At 40.8% G+C, this 20660-nt stretch overlaps 1 protein-coding gene and 1 pseudogene across 1 annotated transcript in view; one reads left to right on the top strand and one right to left on the bottom strand.

The window, feature by feature from the left end:
• SPTLC2 (serine palmitoyltransferase long chain base subunit 2) overlaps window positions 1–20660 on the top strand; it is a 100243-nt gene that overhangs the window by 57479 nt on the left and 22104 nt on the right. The gene's annotated exons all lie outside the window — the stretch shown is intronic.
• LOC113899172 lies at window positions 10952–12658 on the bottom strand (annotated as a pseudogene).

Genomic DNA, 20660 nt, shown 5'->3' with positions numbered 1-20660 from the left:
GCTTGCTTTCACCCTGGGCCACTTGTACTCCCCCCCTTACACGTTTTGGTTTCATTACCACACCCTTGCTTTGAGACCCAGATTCACTTTTCTGAAGACATTTTATTCACAAGATGTGTGTGTGTGTGTGTGTTTTAAGATCATGAATTTATGTCTCTCTTCTCTAAGCTACTCTCTTACTGGAATTGTTAGCATTTTGTATATGATCATAAATTTGTGGCAGATTTCACTTTTGAGACTGATTTAGCAACTTAAGGGGCTCATACATGATCTCTACTAAAGTATTTATTTTCTTTCTTGGCCCAGTATGGACCCTGTTCATTTGCAGGTCTCTTGTTTCTATACAAAGATCATCTTTCATTATGTCTTTCATTTTTAAATGTATATATTGTTTTGTTTTTGAAACTTCCTACAACTTCTAGGGAAAAAATGGAAATTGTAGGGAAAAATAGGAACATTCTAATCTTCCTTGGTGTTCTTGCTTTTCCCAGTTGGTATTAAGGAACTGGGAGCAGGGGAAGAGAGCTAAAAATTATGAAAAAAAAAGTCACAATAGTTTAAAATGTTTGTCCCTAGATTTCATGATGTAGACCTGTAGTCATATGGCAGCGTTAATGTCTGTTAGCACAATGTTTTGAAATCTTTTTCTTATCTGTAGAACAGTCACAGACTTACATAAAAATTGGAAGTACAGCACACAAAAATACTTTTTTTCCTGAATCATGGCTGATCTTATGCTCCATCATCCCATGTGCTTTAGTGTGTACTTCCTACAAAGGCGTTTTCCTACGTGACCATAATACAGCCGGTCAAAGCAAGAAGCTTGCACTAATACATGAATATTATTTAATTAACTAATGTGAACATGCTGTCTGTCGCTTAGTCTCAGTCAGTAAGAGTGGCACGCTGCTGTTGTCTGTTCCTCAGGCCGTGTCCCGAGGGTGTGGAGTGGGGGCCAGGGTCACCCGTTGCACTGAGCTTTCTCGTCTCTCTTGTCTTCTTCAGCCACAGTTCCTCAGTCTTTCTTGAACTTCCATGACATTGACACTTTTAACAATTACAGGCCAGTTATGATACAGAATATCCCTCAATTCAGGTTCATCTGGTGTTTCCTTGTGATTAAGATTCAGCCTACCTGCCTTTTAACAGGAAAAAGGCAGAAGTTATGCTGCTTTTTCTCATTGTATCCCCTCTTCGTCGTCTCAACTAAGTATAGTATAGGGCTGTCTTCAAGTTCTCTGGGTCTGGAATCATAGCCGCCTGTCCCCGTATCTGAGTCAGAGTCTGTTGATTCTGTCTGCCACTTCTGCTTATTCCCTCTGCCTCGTGACTATTTTCAGGCCCTGACTCCCTGTTTCTTAAACAGTTGCACCGCTCGTAACCGCTTTCTCTCCAGTCTCTCCTGTACCACCTGTTACAACCCTCTGTCGTTGTCTGCCTGAAGACACCAAAGCAGAGGATAACGGTGCTCAGTAACTCCTAGGTGCTCATAGAATGAAGTCAAATCTGTAGTTTGATTTTTAACCTTATCTTTTCCTGTTTGTACTCTTATTTAAACCAGTTTGGTGCCTCTGACGATGCTGATCCTCTTGTCACCCAATGCTATTCATTTTTCACAACAAACTGAAGTGCTGTTTTTTATGATGCCTCTGTGTTGATACATGTTTTTTCTCCCAAAAACTGTGTTTCACAAGTTTATAGTTTCACACATTTATTGTCTCACAGAGCTAATGCTTAATGTTTGAACACAGTGTTTTCTTCAAAGTGTATAAATCAATAGACTTACTTGCTAGATGTCATTGTTGGTGTCCCAGTCCTAAATACAAAACGTGTAATGAAATCTCTAAGCTTTTACATTGCAATTTTTAAAGGTAAATAAGGTTTTTATTTAAATTTTTTTCATCTTTTATACAATTTTAATTTTACTTTCCATTTATGGTTATTACTAAATATTGGCTCTATTGCCCATGTTATGCAGCACATTCTGAGCCTACCTTACTCAACAGTTGGTACCTCCCACTCCCTGGTGGGGGAACTAAGATCTCACAAGCTGTGTAGCATGCCCTCCCCAAAAAGATAGTCTTTAAATTTATGAAGATAACTAGCCACTACGAAAATTTTTAAATTAGTAATATTACAAACAAGTAGTGGTGATTAGTGGACAAAACATGGAAAGGAGGAGTCCAGATAGATGCCTTGCCTAGACACCATCCAAGATTGACAGAAAAAGCAGCAGAGGGGCAAGGATGCCCTTTGGCATTTCTGTACCAGCCATGAGGAGAGCCTGAAGCAGAACCTGCAGCTTCTTGCTGGGAGTGGGAATGGAGGTGACTGGGTGGAGGAATGAATCTTATTTTACCAGATTGAATATGTTACTTTTATGATTAAAACCTTTTTGTTTTAGATTCCAGAGTACATTAATAACTTCCATGGAAATAATCCTGCTTGAGGTTGAAAGTAAGGCTTAAACATGCACTCAAGTAGTCTGTGGTTGATTATTGATAAATGTTTTCATCTTTCTTGTGGAAAGACATGTTATTCTTTGGTGACAGGAGTGTAGAGCCTTCAGAAAAGCTGCAGCATGCAGGGCGAGTTGAGATCCTTTCCCTACCCTGCACTGTGAGCATGCCTTTCTTCTTTCTCCCAGTTTTTTCCGCATTTCCTCTCCAAACTGTATGACTAGAATGACGAGTAGATCCTGAGAGCCATGTTCCCTAGGAGCCACAGTAAGGTAGCAGTGGTGGGGAATTGTGCATGTACTCTTGAGTGGACACGTGAAGTTGGAACAGGCTGGTGAGTAGGAAAAAAATAGAGGAAATTCTGACAAATTGCACAAGGCATTTGAAATTCCAGATTTTACTTCACACATCACTAATCCACATCCAGTAATGGAAATGTAGCTGTAAGATCTATTCATGAATCAAGGCAAAATGTCTGGCCAAAGCAACTAAAATTGTGTTTTTCCATTTTCCAGAGCTGGGCTTTCATGTGTTTTGATGTCCAAAGACACAGTCCATAACAAGCATAGCACCTAGCTTAGTGTCTGAAATCTAGTAGCTTTTTGATAAACTTGCTGAACAAATGAATGCACACATGATCCAGAAATACTGGAAAATGGATGGAAAGGTTCTTAAAGTAAGTTGTATGAAAGTGTGAAAGTGAAGTCGCTCAGTCGTGTCCGACTCTTTGCTACCCCATGGACTATACAGTCCCTGGAATTCTCCAGGCCAGAATACTGGAGTAGGTAGCCTTTCCCTTCTCCAGGGAATCTTCCCAACCCAGGGATCAAACCCAGGTCTCCCACATTGCAGCCGGGTTCTTTACCAGCTGAGCCACAAGGGATTAGTTGAATATTAAAGCCAGAATGGCAAAATTATGCAACAAAATAAGCTAGTTAGGTGCATCTTACTGATAGATTGTAATATGACAGAAATAACTTTCTTTGTAGAAACTGTACTTTTTGTACTTCTTGGTATTGAGGGGAACTGAGAGCCCATTGGGCAGATTGAGGTTTAATTAAAATTGAGTTTGGCTCATTTGGATTAATTCCTGTAATAGACTTGTTAATGAGGTGCTAAACGATCATGTTGAGAATCCCAGGAACTGTCCAAAGCTAATTTAGAACTGAGAAGGTGTTTTTTACAAAAACCCTTCCGGGGGGGCCCCCACACTGAGGGGGCAGGACTGTTAAAGAAAATAGTCTTTGAAGGGGAGGGAATGGTCATAAAGAGAATTTCCGACACCCACTGGTTATGTTTGGCAGGCAGGCTTCTCCTTTGGTTGAGCCTGGGTCCGTCCTTTCTGATTCCTATGCTTTCTGAGGCTAGGAGTGCTTGAATTCCAGTTTTTTTTCTTTATTATTACATGTCTGCTTTTATGTAATTTGTTTATTTCACTATTAGATTCATCTAAGTAAAAGTCAAGTTTTCTAGTGAACACATTTTTATTCTTAGCCACAGTACAATTTAGCAGTGTAATACTGAGAGTTAGAGTAGATCCTTTTACTTGTAACTTACTGCCTAGAATAATGTTAAGAACTATTTAATTCTTCATTTATCAAACGTTTCTCAAGCACTTACCCTGTACCCTGTGGTGGCTGTGCTGCTGAGGGTGCAGAGTGAACAGTGCATGACCTCGCAATTGGGAGTGCTCACAGTCTAGTAGCAGGGCTGGGATTCTGGGGACTGGTTTCAGAGCCGCAGATAAATTCCTCTTGGTTCAGCTTCCCCCTTCCTTCATTCTCCTCCTTCCTTCTCCTCCCTCACCACCCCACCAAAGAAAAGGAAGTTTATACTTCCTTAAATCCAGCTAACTATTCGAAGCAAATTCAGATCTTACTGATTTTATATTTCTTACTAATCTTTCTAGCCACGTGGATTTTTCCTATGGAATATATTACTTTAGAAAAATAACCAGCAATCAAAGAAAGATTTTCCTTCTGTAAAGTAGGCTATTATCTTGCAAAAAATATTTTTAATTCATGGCTTAAGCATTCTGAAATTAGCAAGCAGCATAGCCACTTTATAGGTAGAGGAATTTGAGCTCACACATAGGACAGGTTTTCTTAATATCTGAATAGAATGTGGCTTTCCTGAATTCCATCCACTTCTGGTTCTGAAGTTCTTTAGTGATATTTAACATCTTATTAAAATAGACTACTATTTTATAACGTATTTTTAATTTTCTTTTTTCTGGTCTGCAAATTAAAACAAAAAACCGCTAAGTTTAGTTATAATCACTGCTACAAATGAAAGCCTGCTACCTCTTTCCTCCCCATGGATCAATAACCCCTTTAACCTCCCTCTCTGCTTCAGAAATCCATGCTGAATACTCAGGAGCTTCTGTAGCATGGTTTGTCTATTTCTTCTTCCACTCCCATTTCTTTTTTATTTTTTGTAGATGATATAAATTTTTTTTTTTACTTTACAATATTGTATTGATTTTGCCATACATCAACATGAATCTGCCATGGGTGTACACGTGTTCTCAATCCTGGACTCCCCCCCTCCCCCCGCCACCTCCCTCCCTGTACCATCCCTCTGGGTCATCCCAGTGCACCAGCCCCAAGCATCCAGTATCCTGATCGAACCTGGACAGGTGATTCGTTTCTTATATGATATTATACATGTTTCAATGCCATTCTCCCAAATCATCCCACCCTCTCCCTCTCCACAGAGTCCAAAAGACTGTTTATACATCTGTGTCTTTTTTGCTGTCTTGCTTACAGGGTTATTGTTAACCATCTTTCTAAATTCCATATATATGCGTTAGTATACTGTATTGGTGTTTTTCTTTCTGGCTTACTTCACTCTGTATAATCGGCTCCAGTTTCATCCACCTCATTAGAACTGATTCAAATGTATTCTTTTTAATGGCTGAGTAATACTCCACTGTGTATCTGTACCACAGCTTTCTTATCCGTTCATCTGCTGATGGACATCTAGGTTGCTTCCATGTCCTGGCTATTATAAACACTACTGCGATGAACATTGGGGTACACGTGTCTCTTTCAATTCTGGTTTCCTCGGTGTGTATGCCCAGCAGTGGGATTTCTGGGTCATAAGGCAGTTCTATTTCCAGTTTTTTAAGGAATCTCCACATTGTTCTCCATAGTGGCTGCACCAGTCTGCATTCCCACCAACAGTGTAAGAGGGTTCCCTTTTCTCCACACCCTCTCCAGCATTTATTGCTTGTAGACTTTTGGATCGCAGCCATTCTGACTGGTGTGAAATGGTACCTCATTGTGGTTTTGATTTGCATTTCTCTGATAATGAGTGATGTTGAGCATCTTTTCATGTGTTTGTCAGTCATCTGTATGTCTTCTTTGGAGAAATGTCTATTTAGTTCTTTGGCCCATTTTTTGATTGGGTCGTTTATTTTTCTGGAATTGAGCTACAGGAGCTGCTTGTATATTTTTGGGATTAGTTGTTTGTCAGTTGCTTCATTCGCTATTATTTTCTCCCATTCTGAAGGCTGTCTTTTCACCTTGCTTATAGTTTCTTTTGTTGTGCAGAAGCTTTTAATTTTAATTAGGTCCCATTTGTTTATTTTTGCTTTTATTTCCAATATTCTGGGAGGTGGGTCACTCCCATTTCTTTTTTCCCAAATCCAAGTACTAATAAAAATTTCTTGCCACACAAGTGGTCTCCTTGTTTCAGAGTTTGTTTGAAGCTAGCTATTAAGATGTCCACAGGCAACAACAGGCTGGAAGCTAATCTCTGAACAAATGTAGACTTGTTCATTTAGTAGAATATTGTTATAATGCACAGCATAAATAAGGAGTTTGAGGATGTTCCCCTTGGACAGGAAAAGAGCCTTGAACTATTTTGGAGAAGATGTGGTAAGATGATATAAGGGAACTAAATTTTTTTTAAGTAATTTTGTTTCTTGATTTATTTTTTATTTTTGGCTTCACTGGATCTTTATTGCTGCGTGGGCTTTATCTAGTTGCAGTGAGCAGGGGCGACTCTTCTTGGAGGTGCATGGGCTGCTTCTTGCGGAGGCTTCTCTCGTCGTGGAGCTTGGGCTCTGGGGCCCGCAGGCTCAGCAGTTGTGGTTCCCAGGCTCTGGAGCACAGGCCCCGTAGTTGTGGCACACGGGCTTAGTTGCTCCTTGGCAGGTGGGATCTTCCCAGATCGGGCTCAAACCCATGTCCTCTGCGTTGGCAGGCAGATTCTTTACCTCTGAGACACCAGGGAAGCCTGGGAACTAAACTCTTTATTAAAAAATACTGTGAGTCATATTATTATTATTTTAAGATTGAAGTAGATGAACTACTTTAGATTTATTTCATAATAAAATTGATTTAAAAGATTTTTCCATGATTTGATTTGTTCAGTTAGCTGAGACGAATGACCATTTCTTCTCATCACTTATAATTTGGCAACTTTATAGCCTAATCTCTGTTTTCTTTGTTGAAGAAGAATAACTTTTTCAACCTTAATATGGTTGGAACTGCTTTTTTTCCCCCCCAGAATTGTTTTTGAGGGCTTTGTCCAGGGGACTTTATCCTAGATTTTCATCAACTTTATTGTAGTCTATTATACTTAATATGTATAAATAAGTGACAAGACAGATGGACTCTTCTCGATTAAGAACCAGATATTCTCCTTAAGGCTTTCCTTAAAGATTTGAGAGCTTTTTGAAGAGGAATTGATTTTTTTTTTTTTTAATTGTCACCTGTGGTTTAGGAAAAAATAAATGATCTAAATACTTGTATCTGCCTGCCATCTACTTTGACAGTGGAATGAGTTTCAGAAGGACCTTATTAAGGTACATTCTTTTCAACTGTTTCAGACTTTGTCCATGGACCACCTGCATCAAAGTCACTTTTAGTATGGCGGTTTCTAACCTTGCTCACACACAGTAGTAGTCATTAGTAATAATGCCTAATACCTAATTACAACAGCCCCTTTGCAGACCTAGTGAATATCTGGGGATGAGGCTCTTATAAGTTTTTATTTAAAAGCATCCCAAAGGATTCTAACGTGTGGCACCAAGTTTGTTGAAAATGAGGATTCGAGGACATCCCTGGTGGTACAGTGGATGAGTCTGCCTGCTAACATAGGGGACGCTGGTCTGATGTCTAGTCTGGGAAGATTCCATGTGCCGTGGAGCAGCTAAGCCCATGCACCACAGCTACTGGGCCTTTGCTCTAGAGCCTGCGAGCTGCAACTACTGAAACCCGAGTGTCTAAGGCCCTTATTCTGCAATAAGAAAAGCCACAGCAATGAGAAGCCCACACTCTCTGCAACTGGAGAGAAGCCCGCACAGCAACGAAGACCCAGCACAGCCAAAACATTAGTTAATGAATTAATTAAAACAATGAGAGAACATTGAAAAAAACAAGGATTCGAGTCCACTCCACCAGACCATGAGTCTTGGTGGACAAGACCATGCATTTTAAAGAAAACCTAAGTTAATAATGCAAACTAACTTTTAAGAGATTTGAGAGTTGTCTTTTTCTCTCTTCCTTTTTTTTGAGCTGGGTTACATCAGTGAGAACCAAAAGCAACTCAACTGATTGGTGGTGATTGGGGAAAGGAAAGGAAAGGACAAGATATTTGATCTGTTTTCTTTTAAAAAGAAAAATAAGACAAGTATTGGCATGTGGAACAGGAGTTTGATGTTGATGCTAAGTTGTCTGTCTTCACTGGGTTTGGAACTGAATGCATTGATGCTTCCTTCCAAAGAACTGATGGTCCTTGCTGAATGCATCAGCAGCAAGAGTGAAATTAGAACCAGTTAGGGGAGGGAAAAGAAACAACGAAGAGATCAGGGGCATATGGTCAGGCCTCTACAGGCTGGCTGGAATTTTTTTGTTTTAATGCTACTTATGTTTTTATAGCCTATTAATTCAGAATCTCAAATTCTTTTGTACCTAACCTACAAAAGCCTTGCCCATTATATACTCTTCTTTTCCCCCCTAAATGTTCAGTACTTGTTCATTGCCTTGCCTTCTGCCTCTGAAACTCTAGTTTAATTCCAAGCCTCGCTTTATTTGCTAACGCCCTTCACCTGCCCATGGGTGCTTGACCACAGTAGTCGTATTTCCCCATTGCTTCATTTCTGTCTAAAAGTAACCATGTAACATTCCGGTACCAAAGGAGGACAGTGGGACAGTCTTTGGGCAAATTAAGCCTTTCTGTCCTACTTATGGGCTGGCACCCTTTAAACCTCAGTTCCTCAATTTCTGAGGCACTTGGCCTCTTTTCTTCCTTTTGTTTATGGCCCTCTGTTTCTAACCGTTCTTTTAAATTCTTGATTATACTGAATCAACAACTTAAAGCCTTGGCCCCTCTGCCTGTTGCACATCCTGCGGCAGTCCTCAGGAAATCCTAGTTTTGGGCATTGAAACTGATTAAGGGATTAAGCTGCTACTAGGGAGAGGGTGCTGGAGAAGGCAACGGCACCCCACTCCAGTACTCTTGCCTGGAAAATCCCATGGACGGAGGAGCCTGGTAGGCTGCAGTCCATGGGGTCGCTAGGAGTCAGACAGACTGAGCGACTTCACTTTCACTTTTCACTTACATGCATTGGAGAAGGAAATGGCAACCCACTCCAGTGTTCTTGCCTGGAGAATCCCAGGGATGGGGGAGCCTGGTGGGCTGCCATCTATGGGGTCACACAGAGTCAGACACGACTGAAGCGACTTAGCGGCGGCAGCAGTAGCAGCACCAGGGAGAGGGTGATAAACCATGCTCGTGAAAGGAATTTACCTACAGTGCTTGGTGTTCACAGAGCTCCTCTAGTTGCCGAGAAAAGAAATAGAAATAGTGTCGTTAACAGGTAGTAGATTCAAATACTTAGATGCGTGCGGTTGCAAAGAGTCGGACACAACTGAGCGCACTCACACATACACATGCACTCTTGTAGGGAGTTGAAGAGCTGAAGGCCTGCTTGAGAACAGCATCCCTAGACTAGGGAGAGGCAAGCCGTCTGCTTTGACGTTCATTAATTTGACAGTCGTCCAGGTTGTGCACTTTGATATTTGTCAACAGTCTAGCAAAACAGGGGCTGCGTCTAGAGCATGGTAAACTCATTTTGCTTCAGTGTTCCAAAGTTACTGAATTATTGCTTCCTGAAAATCCCTTATAAGTATCCATTTTACAAGACTGTTCACTATATTTATTTTTCTATTCCCTTGGGCTCTTAAGCCCAATGGGAAGATTTCCTGGTGCCCTTTAACTGGGGCCAAAATCATTGCAGATGGTGACTGCAGCCATGAAATTAAAAGACGCTTACTCCTTGAAAGGAAAGTTATGACCAACCTAGATAGCATATTCAAAAGCAGAGACATTTGCCAACAAAGGTCTGTCTAGTCAAGGCTATGGTTTTTCCAGTGGTCATGTATGGATGTGAGAGTTGGACTGTGAAGAAGAAAGCTGAGCGCCAAAGAATTGATGCTTTTGAACTGTGGTGCTGGAGAAGACTCTTGAGAGTCCCTTGGACTGCAAGGAGATCCAACCAGTCCATCCTAAAGGAGATCAGTCCTGGGTGTTCTTTGGAAGGACTGATGCTAAAGCTGAAACTCCAGTACTTTGGCCACCTCATGCGAAGAGTTGACTCATTGGAAAAGACTCTAATGCTGGGAGGGATTGGGGGCAGGAGGAGAAGGGGACGACAGAGGATGAGATGGCTGGATGGCGTCACCGACTCGATGGACATGAGTTTGGGTGAACTCCGGGAGTTGGTGATGGACAGGGAGGCCTGGTATGCTGCGATTTATGGGGTCTCAAAGAGTTGGACACGACTGAGCGACTGACCTGAACTGAAGTGTTACTAAAATCAGTCTGCCCTGCCTTTTGGCTAATATTTCTTTTGTTTTAGGTAACATTGTTTAATAGTATACTTCTTCCTTCTTTCTCTCAGATCATGTGAAAAACATGAACAGATTAATTCAAGTTCCAACATAGTGTGGTTTTAAAAATAGCTTCATTGATGTTTTTCTTTAGGTCCTGTGCTATTCTCTTTCACCACTACTGCCTTCTCTAGTCCCTTTTGGTATTTTAAGATATTTTTAGATATAGTGATGCTAATTTTTCACCTACATCTCTGCACGTGTTCATGTAGAAGTTAAAGAACTGATGACCTTAAAGGTCAGTTGACTCCTGTCTTTGCTGGCATTCTTTTGTCCCTCTTGCTCTCCTTTCTAGGAGGCCATGAGATGCTGATTTTCACGAGGCATCTTGTCTGGATACTTGTGACAAGTACATCATTTATTGATCTAGAAAGTGCTGTGATGAGAGTTCAAAGTGTTATCTGCTGCCTCCGTGCCCCCGCCCACTTTAGAGCTGATCAAAGAGGGATCATTAGTGATTAAGAAAGATGAGTCAAGAAGAGATGCTTCTTCAACAAAAAAAGCTTGATGAGCTGGTTAAGAATGAATCCCTATTCTGCCCAATTCATATACTATGGTATCATCTAAATGTGAATATATATATATATATATATAAAATCATAAAATAGAAGTTCCTTCATGGTTTAACCTTAATAATTATCAATATATTTCTGTTGACATGAAAATCAACTGAAGTATCTATGCATTTATAAGATTCATAAATTAAACAAAAATCATCACAATTGTAGGCAGACGTTTTACTGTTTGAGCCACCAGGGAAGTCTATATCAAAATTTTAACAAGTACAAAATACTTGCTACAACTTGTAGAAAAGGATCCTCCCCCATTTTTACCTTTACTTATTCAAGTTTTTTTTTAAGCAAATATTTTGTTTATTTTAATGAAGCTAATACAGACAGTGTCCGTTTAAAACCACTCTCCCAGGCCAGAAAGTAGCAAAAAGAGCAGTGTTCTGTTGTAATCACGTCTACGTGAATTACTTTAACTACTAATGAAAACTAGAACTTTTCTGGGATCTTCTAATAAGGTTTTTGGTCTTAAAACGCTGTCTCTTCCGTGAAGCCGTATTTGGAGTTAACCATTGTTCTCACCACCTCTGTCACCGTGACGCCAACCTGATACTCCTCTTCTTTTGGTCCTGACCCTCAGATTTTAAAATTAGCTTCAAGCTAAGGAAAGATCATTCTTCATAGTTCAGTTCTCTGAAAAACTTCCATCTCCCACTGAAAATCCTACTCCAGGAGTGAAGTGATCATATGCCTAAGAACTGGAAAGTCATTAGAACCGCTGACATTAATGGATCTTATTTATCACAAGCCTGCAAATATGCAGTCCTGGAAAAGGTGGCCTCTTTGTGCACCCATGTTATTTTTAAAACAGAGGGCGATACGACAAGGGCTGAGGTTGGATCACCAAAATTCAGCACAAGGAAACAGACGATAATGAATCATGGGCACAGGAATCCAAATCACAGCGTCTTTTAAAAAGACGGGGTATCAGCTTTCAATTCTGTTTTGAACGCCACGTTACAGAAGAGCTATTTTTTTTTTTTTAATTTTTTTAAAGGATTAAGGAAAAGAAAAAAAAAAAGAATGTAAACTGTTGAATGACCCTCTTTGTTCCTGAAAAACTTTAATCACATCTTCTTCCTCCATTCCCAGTTCTTTTGGAGTGTGATTATCCTGACCTTCAAAGAGAAACCTGGGTGAATTCACAGGAGCTCCTTGTCTTTGACAGTGTGATTCTTTGAGTTTCTTGAAATGTGTCATCATTTTCACTTGGAAGTGAATCTCACTGCTCTCTTGTCCAGTGACCTTGAGTTTAATATATTCTCCTTCCTTCTTACCTGTCAAATCCTCAGTTGAAGGTTTTGCCTCCTGGTCAGACCTGGTGACAGAAGCTTCCCCAGGGGTCTCCATACAGCAGCACTTCACTTCAGGGTTTACAGATTCATGTCTGTGCTCCATAGCACAGCACCAAGTCTGGAGGGACTTCACTACACCTTCTGCTTGTTCAATTTTTAATTATTTAGTAAGCTCTGCTCTTGTGGGAATGTATAGAGAGCATGGTTACAAGAATTTTTTATCCTAAAATAATTTGCTACTATATGTAATTTTGAGTAATGTCTACCACTCAGTTTTTGTCTGAGCCACACCTCTTCAGTGACAGGTGCTCTATTCCCAGAGACCTAGAGAGCTGTTTGTCTTTGCAGTTGACAAAGGTTAAAAGTGCTAAAGAATCCTCCTGCCAATGCAGGAGACACAAGAGACTCAGGTTTGATCACTGGGTTGGGAAGATTCCCTGGAGGAGGAAATGGAAACCCACTCCGGTATTCTTGCCTGGGAAATCCCATGGACAGAGGCGCCCGGCGGGCTACAGTCCATTGGGTTGCAAAGAGTCGGAAATGACTGAGCACACACAAAGGGTAAAAGAAGTGCTTGGTCAGTTTAGTATTTGATATGAGAAGTGGTTCTTATCTCTTCCTTCTAACCAAAACCTTTTAAGTGAAGTACAGTAATTATATGGATTAATATTCTTTCCAATTCTATGCTTGTACTTCAAATGGTAGAACTGGGGATTGCAGCCGTTTGTGGAGCATAGTAAGTAGAAAAGAGAGTAGAAGATAAGTGGCTCTAACAGCAGTTAGAAGTTATTTTTAACTTCTAAGTAAAAGTATGGCCCTTATCCAAGAAATGTTCTATTAAGTATCATCTAAGTCCCACAGCACCTGGAATAACTTGGTCAAATGAATAGATTGCTGGCTCTTGGAGAGATTCCAAGCTTTCTAAGACATCCATGCCACAGTCATCATCATAAAACATCTGCTGAACTTTCCCGTGCAGTATTTTTATAGGGAGGATAGAGGGAAAGAGGAAGAGAAAGAATTGGCTCACGCAGTTACAGGGACTGAAAGACTCCAGGTCTACAGCAAGCAAGCTGGAGACCCAGATGATTTAGTTCAAGTGCCGTCAGTCTCAAGATCCGGGAAGAGCTGGCGCTTCAGTTCAGGTATGAAGGCAGGAAAAATAATAACGTCCCACCTTAGCAGGCAGGCAGCCTGGCAGGTCTTATTTTGTCCTATTTAGGCTTTCAGCTGATTGATTGTGGCTCACTCACACAGGGCAGTCAGCCAACTTAAATGTTACTCATTCACAACACCCTCACAGACGCAAACAGAATAATGTTTGATTAAAGATCTGAGGCCCATGGAGCCCAGTCAGAGTGACACATAAGATTAGCCAGCACAGTATTCTTAATTAGTCCACTCTTTTTGAGTACTAAAAAATTTTTTTCTCCCTCCCACCCATTCCCCTCCCCCTCTCCTTAATACTAAAATTTGCCTTTAATGTTTCTCAGCTTCAGTAGAAGTAAATAAGTGAGTAAACTCTTGTCTGAGCTTGTCAGTTTTCCCCCCTCCATATTGGGCTTGGCAGTGAAGACCCAACTTTGGACTCTAAACTCTGATTTCCTTGGAATGTTGACAGTTTTACAACATAAGGTTCAGTTACCTTTATATTTTAGTTTCTGCTCATTAATTGATTTTTAGTTGGTCCCATGCACGATGTTTATATCCTCGTCAGTTTGCTAGAAAGTAGATCATCAGTAACAGCCAAGAACAAACTGATTTTGGAACTTTGTTATGTAATTCTAATTAGTGAAAGTAGGAGACTAACAAGGAAAACTCTGGATGTGAAGTTTATTTGTACAAATAAGAAGATGTGTTTTCATGTTCTGATTTAAGTTCTGATTTTGAAATTCTTTTTTATATATTTTGTTTGAGTCCTCTTGCTGTGTAAGTATATGGAATTTTGGGATCGGTCTGTTAAGGATTGCAAATGTGGAATTTTTAATACCACCTTTTTTTTTTTTTTTGGCTGCATTGCATGGCTTACAGGAGCTTATTAATAGCTCCCGAACAACAGATTGAACCCAGGCCCACAGCAGTGAAAATGCTGAATCCTAACCACTGGACTGCCAGGGAAATCCCTTTAATACTACATTTAAATATATCTGCCTACTCATTCATTCTTATTTTGTTTATAGAAGCAATACCTGCTCATTTTCAAAAACTCAAACATATATCACATAAAATAAACAGGAATAACCAGTGTCAGTTATTTGGCATATAGTCTGCATTCTTTTACATGGACATATATATACATATAATGCTTCCCTAGTGGCTCAGATGGTAAAGAGTCTGCCTACAGTACGGGAGCCCTGGGTTCTGGGTCAGGAAGATCCCCTGGAGGAGGAAATGGCAACCCAGTCCAGTATTCTTGCCTGGGAAATCCCATAGAGAGAGGAGCCTGGCGGGCTACAGTCCTTGAGGTCAAAAGAGTCGGATACGACTGAGCAACTTAATACCACATATATACATATATACAAATAGTATACATATATACTGCAGAAGGCAATGGCACCCCACTCCAGTACTCTTGCCTGGAAAATCCCATGGACGGAGGAGACTGGTAGGCTGCAGTCCATGGGGTCGCTAAGAGTCAAACACTACTGAGCGACTTCACTTTCACTTTTCACTTTCATGCATTGGAGAAGGACATGGCAACCCACTCCAGTGTTCTTGTCTGGAGAATCCCAGGGATGGCGGAGCCTGGTGGGCTGCCGTCTACGGGGTTGCACAGAGTCGGACACGACTGAAGTGACTTAGCAGCAGCAGCATACACACATAAAAATAATAATTTTATTAGTGTTATTTTTAGCATAGCATATACATAGCACCAAATGATTAGAGGAGTTTGACTAGTTTGACCACCTAAAAATCAGTGAACAGAGAAAGTCATTTAAGGGAGGGAAGAAAATGAGGATATTGATTGCCTTTTTAGCAGTTTGGGTGGACAATTTCATTCTAAGGTTATTAGAATTTACTCCATAATTTTGGCAAGAACAAAAATCAGATGGGTTCTGCTAGGATACAGATGGTGCTTATGAATAACAACACATAAGGAAGTCCGTCTCAAGGAAATCAGTCCTGAATGTTCATTGGAAGGACTGATGTTGAAGCTGAAACCCCAATACTTTGGCCACCTGATGCGAAGAACTGACTCACTAGAAAAGACCCTGATGCTGGGAAAGATTGAAGGCGAGAGGAGAAGGGGACGACAGAGGATGAAATGGTTGGATGGACATGAGTTTGAGTAAACTCTAGGAGTTGGTGATGGACAGGGTGGCCTGGCGTGCTGCAGCCCATGAGGTCGCAGAGTCGGACACGACTGAGCAACTGAACTGAACTGAACTGAACTGAGGGGCATTTTTGATTGTCATAGACTGGCCTGTGCAGAGGTGCTATTGGCATTTATTGCCAAGAGGCCAGTGGTTCTGAATGTTCTGCAGGGCACTAGACATCCTTGACAACCCAGAACTGTCATGCCCCAAATGCTAATGGCAGTCTTATTGAGAAACACTGGCAGTAGTTGACCAAAATTTTGCACGATGCCCCCCTTTGGAAGATGGTGGATGACAGAAATCTTACAATGGAAATTGGAAAGAATGCAGGATGAGAGGAAGTCTCTGGGCACCATGTCTTCCTGAGAGCAGAGCCAGACAATCGAGGTGATGTGGTATGGACCCCCTGGGCTGAGGTGTTGGAGGCAGTGTGAGTCAGTGACAGATTGCTAAGAGGCAGGTGAGTCTCCAGGGGGTGGGCTGTCAGGGACCAGCAGTAACTTATAATTAAACATGGTTACTCTGTTCTCCTTTTACATTCCTTTTACCTAACATTTATTAAAAATTTAAAAAAAAATTTATCTTAGAGTATAGTTGATTTACAATGTTGTATTAGTTTCAAGTACACAGCAAAGTGATTTAGTTGTACATAGTGTTTCAGGTGTACAAGCTTTTAAGTTTAATTAGGTCTCATTTGTTAATTTTTGTTTTTATTTTCATTACTCTAGGAGATGGATCCAAAAAGATGCTGCTGTGATTTATGTCAAAGAGTGTTCCGTTTATGTTTTCCTCTAAGAGTTTTACAGTATCCAGGCTTACATTTAGATCTTTAACCCATTTTGAGTTTATTTTTGTGTATAGTGTTAGAAAAATCTCTTATTGCTTTTACATGTAGCTGTTCAGTTTTCCCAGCACCACTTATTGAAGAGATTGTCTTTTCTCCATTCTATATTCTTGCCTCCTTTTTACAGATTGATTGACCGTAGGTGTGTGGCTCTGTTTCTGGTCTTTCCATCTTGTTCCATTGATCGATGTTTGTCTTTGCCAGTACCATACTGTTTTGTTTACTGTAGCTTTATAGTACAGTTTGAAGTCAAGGAGCCTGAGTCCAGGTCCGTTTTTCTTTTTCAGGATTGCTTTAGCTGTTCAGGGGTCTTTTATGTCTCTGTACAAATTTTAAGATATTTTTTTCTATATCTGTAAAAAATGCCCTTTGGTAATTTGATAGGTTGAATCTGTAGACTTCCTACATAGTATAGTCGTTTTGACAATATTGATTTTTCCAATCCAAGAACATGGTATGTCTTTCCATCTGTCATCGATTTCTTTCATCAGCATCTTGGAGTACAGGTCTTCTGTCTCCTTGCTGCTGCTAAGTCACTTCAGTCGTGTCCGACTCTGTGCGACCCCATAGATGGCAGCCCACCAGGCTGCCCCATCCCTGGGGTTCTCCAGGCAAGAACACTGGAGTGGGTTGCCATTTCCTTCTCCAAGGCATAAAAGTGAAAAGTGAAAGTGAAGTCACTTTGTCGTGTCCGACTCTTAGCGACCCCATGGACTGTAGCCCACCAGGCTCCTCCATCCATGGGATTTTCCAGGCAAGAGTACTGGAGTGGGGTGCCATTGTCTGTCTCCTTAGGTAGGTTTATTCCTAGGTGTTTTGTTCCTAATATTTCCTTTGGGTCAGTCCTGTTAATACAGAAACTAGAGTAGATCAGTGAGTGGTTAAAAATACAGTCTGAAACCAGAAGAATCAGTTCAGATACTGGTTCTTCCACTTGATTTACATAACCTCTCTGGATGTTACTTTAGTTTTTTCAGCTGCAAAATAATTTTTAAAGTTGTTTCTTTGATATTTGGCAAAACTAATACAATTATGTAAAGTTTAAAAATAAAATAAAATTTAAAAAAATAAAGTTGTTTCTAAAAGGAAGAGGTGAGAAAACCTTTTTTCTCTCAGAAGTTATTGATGTGGTGTATGAAGATGCTGTGGTTTAAGTTTTGAGGATAAAAGGAACTTGAATTCATTTTCTTGGCCTGGGCTTACTTTGTCTCTTTTGAAAGTTGTCATTGTGCTTGCATCTGAGATTTTTCTGCCAAGCCAGCTATTTACAGTTCTGGGAATTAATATGACAGCAATAGTTACCACACACCTAACTCCTCCTTTGCATAACCCCAGAGTACTTTCAGCTGAGAGGGAGATGAAGCTGTTGTCCTGATATTGGATTTAGATATTGCACCACTAGTGAAAGAGAGTGCTAAGCTGATTTTTTTTTTCATAATTTTATTTATTTATGGCTGTAGGGCTTCCCTTGTGGCTCAGATCGTAAAGAATCTGCCTTCAATGTAGGAGACCTGGGTTCGTTCCTTGGGTTGGGAAGATTCCCTGGAGGAGGACGTGGCAACCCACTCCAGTATTGCCCAGAGAATCCCACAGACAGAGGAGTCCATGGGGTCGCAAAGAGTCAGACATGACTGAGCAACTAAGCACACACACTTATGGCTGTGCTGGGTCTTTGTTGCTGTGTGGACTTTTCTCTAGTTGCCGTGTGCAGGCTTCTCATTACAGTGGTTTAGCACAGGCTCTAGAGCACTCGGGCTTCAGTAGTTGGAGTTCCCACGCTCTGGATCACAGGTTCAGTAGTTGTGGCTCACCGGCTTGGTTGCTCCACAGCATGTGGGATCTTAGTGGACCAGGAATAGAACCCATATCTCTTGCATTGACAGGCGGATTCTTTACCACTGAACTACCAGGAAAGCCCCCAAGTTTATTTAAATCAATACAAATCAATATGTGCATCCATTCACTTATGGAAGACTACAAAGTAGTGTCTTATCAGGAAGTAAGGCTGGTTAGTAGTTGACTTTGTAATATTTAGACATATAATAACTAAAGCTAAATATAATTTTTCCTTGATTAGAAATTACTTAACTGGCAAAGGGAAACGGAGGAAGCATTTATTCAGCCTGGCACTATGCTTGCTATGTTATGCGGTTTCTTTCCTTTAAAGGGAGTTAGTACTAGAAGCTTCCAAGATTTGGAAATAACCTTTGAAAACAGAGTCTGCATTTGAGTTACCTGGTATTGTAAAGACTTGTTTAAGAAGTCTAAGATAGAAGCTCCAGTTTTAGATCTCAGTGGAGACGCATGTTTAACGTAGGCAATTTACTCAGGATGACTGAGTTTGTCCTATTTTTTTTTTTTTTTAAGAAAACGGTTTTCAAGAGAAAAACCGCAGGAGTGAAACATGTTCCTTTTCACTCTGGATTACATAGTCCAACCAAAGTGAAATATTTTTTAAAATAACCTTCCAAATAGCAAAAATAAGACCTTGGACAGATGGTAAACTGAAAGATAGATAGTAAAGTTCAATTCTTAGACAAAAAATATTAAAGAGATATTATGTGAAATACCCATAATGTAATGTTTTGGTAGTATAGATTAGAAGGCGATAGGTAGTATTTTTTCATATTTTATCCTGACTTATGTCCCATAACTCCTAATGCTGAAAACTAACTGAAACCATTCTTGGGGCTATATGTTCTGTTTGCTGCTAAGTCACTTCAGTCGTGTCCTACTCTGTGCTGCCCCATAGACGGCAGCCCACCAGGCTCCCCCGTCCCTGGGATTCTCCAGGCAAGAACACTGGAGTGGGTTGCCATTGCCTTCTCCAGTGCATGAAAGTGGAAAGTGAAAGTGAAGTCGCTCAGTTGTGTCTGACCCTCAGCGACCCCATAGACTGCAGCCTGCCGGGCTCCTCCGTCCATGGGATTTTCAGGCAAGAGTACTGGAGTGGGGTGCCATTGCCTTCTCCGCTATGTTCTGTTTGCTGCTGCTGCTGCTAAGTTGCTTCAGTCGTGTCGACTCTGCGACCCCATAGACGGCAGCCCACAAGGCTCCCCCATCCCTGGGATTCTCCAGGCAAGAATACTGGAGTGGGTTGCCATCTCCTTGTTTGGGGGACCCTAAACTGGGAAAACCCTCATCTGCTTTGACATTATGACCTTTAAGAAGAAGTGGGGAAGGGGGAAGAAGTTCTTCAATTTCAGATTCTTCCAACCCATTATAATTAACTGGAAAGTATGAGTCTGAGGAATAGCAGTACTTTTATTTTTCCCAGGAAGCTAGATTATGTCAGCGTAACCAGGAAATCTAAGAAGATTAGGAGCTGTGTAATGGGGTATAATGTGACTTAGGGGATCAACTCTGAACACCACTCATTGATGTCCTTTATTTTGGAAGATTTCAGTTAATACTGAAAATGTTATTTTTGAAGTTGCAGACTCAAACTTTGGTTGATTATAAGTTATAGTAGAAAGCTCATCAGCTAAATTGAAAGTTGTATTGCTGTGTAAGCAGGTGTGAAGTGAAAAAAAATGTGAAGTGTTAGTCACTCAGTCATGTCCAACTCTTTGAGACCCCATGGACTGTATGTAGCCTGCTAGGTTCCTCTGTCCATGGGATTTCTCCAGGCAGGAATACTGGAATGGGTAGCCATTCCCTTTTCTAGAGGATCTTCCAGAGATTGAACCTGGGTCTCGCACATTGTAGACAGGTTCTTTGCCATCTGAGCCACCAGGAGGCCTTGTAAGCAGGTTTTAGATACTTGCTATATTTTTTGAAGCCTAAGTTCTGAGTAGTTAGCACTAATGGCCATTGAAGACAAAATGTCTGCTCCCTTTTGTATTCCTTACTTTGTACATTGAGGTTATCTTTTTTGTTTGTTTTTGTTTGTTTGCTTTTTAACCAGTCCTGAGACTTCAGAAAATTTGTAGCTCATAGAACACTGTTCTGATTGATAAACTGTCTGGAAGCGATGTCTGGAATGCAGTTGTACAACTGCAAAATCTGTTTAGCAATAGTTAATAAATGTAACTCTAAATCTAACTCTGTTTTGTAAAAGTGATTTAAGGTTATCAATGTTTGAAAGTGAAGTTGCTCAGTCGTGTCCTACTCTTTGCGACCTCGTGGACTATAGCCCACCAGGCTCCTCCGTCCATGGGATTCTCCAGACAAGAATACTGAAGTGGGTTGCCATTTCCTTCTCCAGGGGATCTTCCTGACCCAGGGATCGAACCCAGGTCTCCCGCATTTCAGGAGGATGCTTTAACCTCTGAG

This window comes from Bos indicus x Bos taurus, chromosome 10 (genome assembly GCF_003369695.1).
Source record: "Bos indicus x Bos taurus breed Angus x Brahman F1 hybrid chromosome 10, Bos_hybrid_MaternalHap_v2.0, whole genome shotgun sequence".
Taxonomy (NCBI): Eukaryota; Metazoa; Chordata; class Mammalia; order Artiodactyla; family Bovidae; genus Bos; species Bos indicus x Bos taurus.
This window is presented reverse-complemented; position numbering and strand designations above follow the sequence as displayed.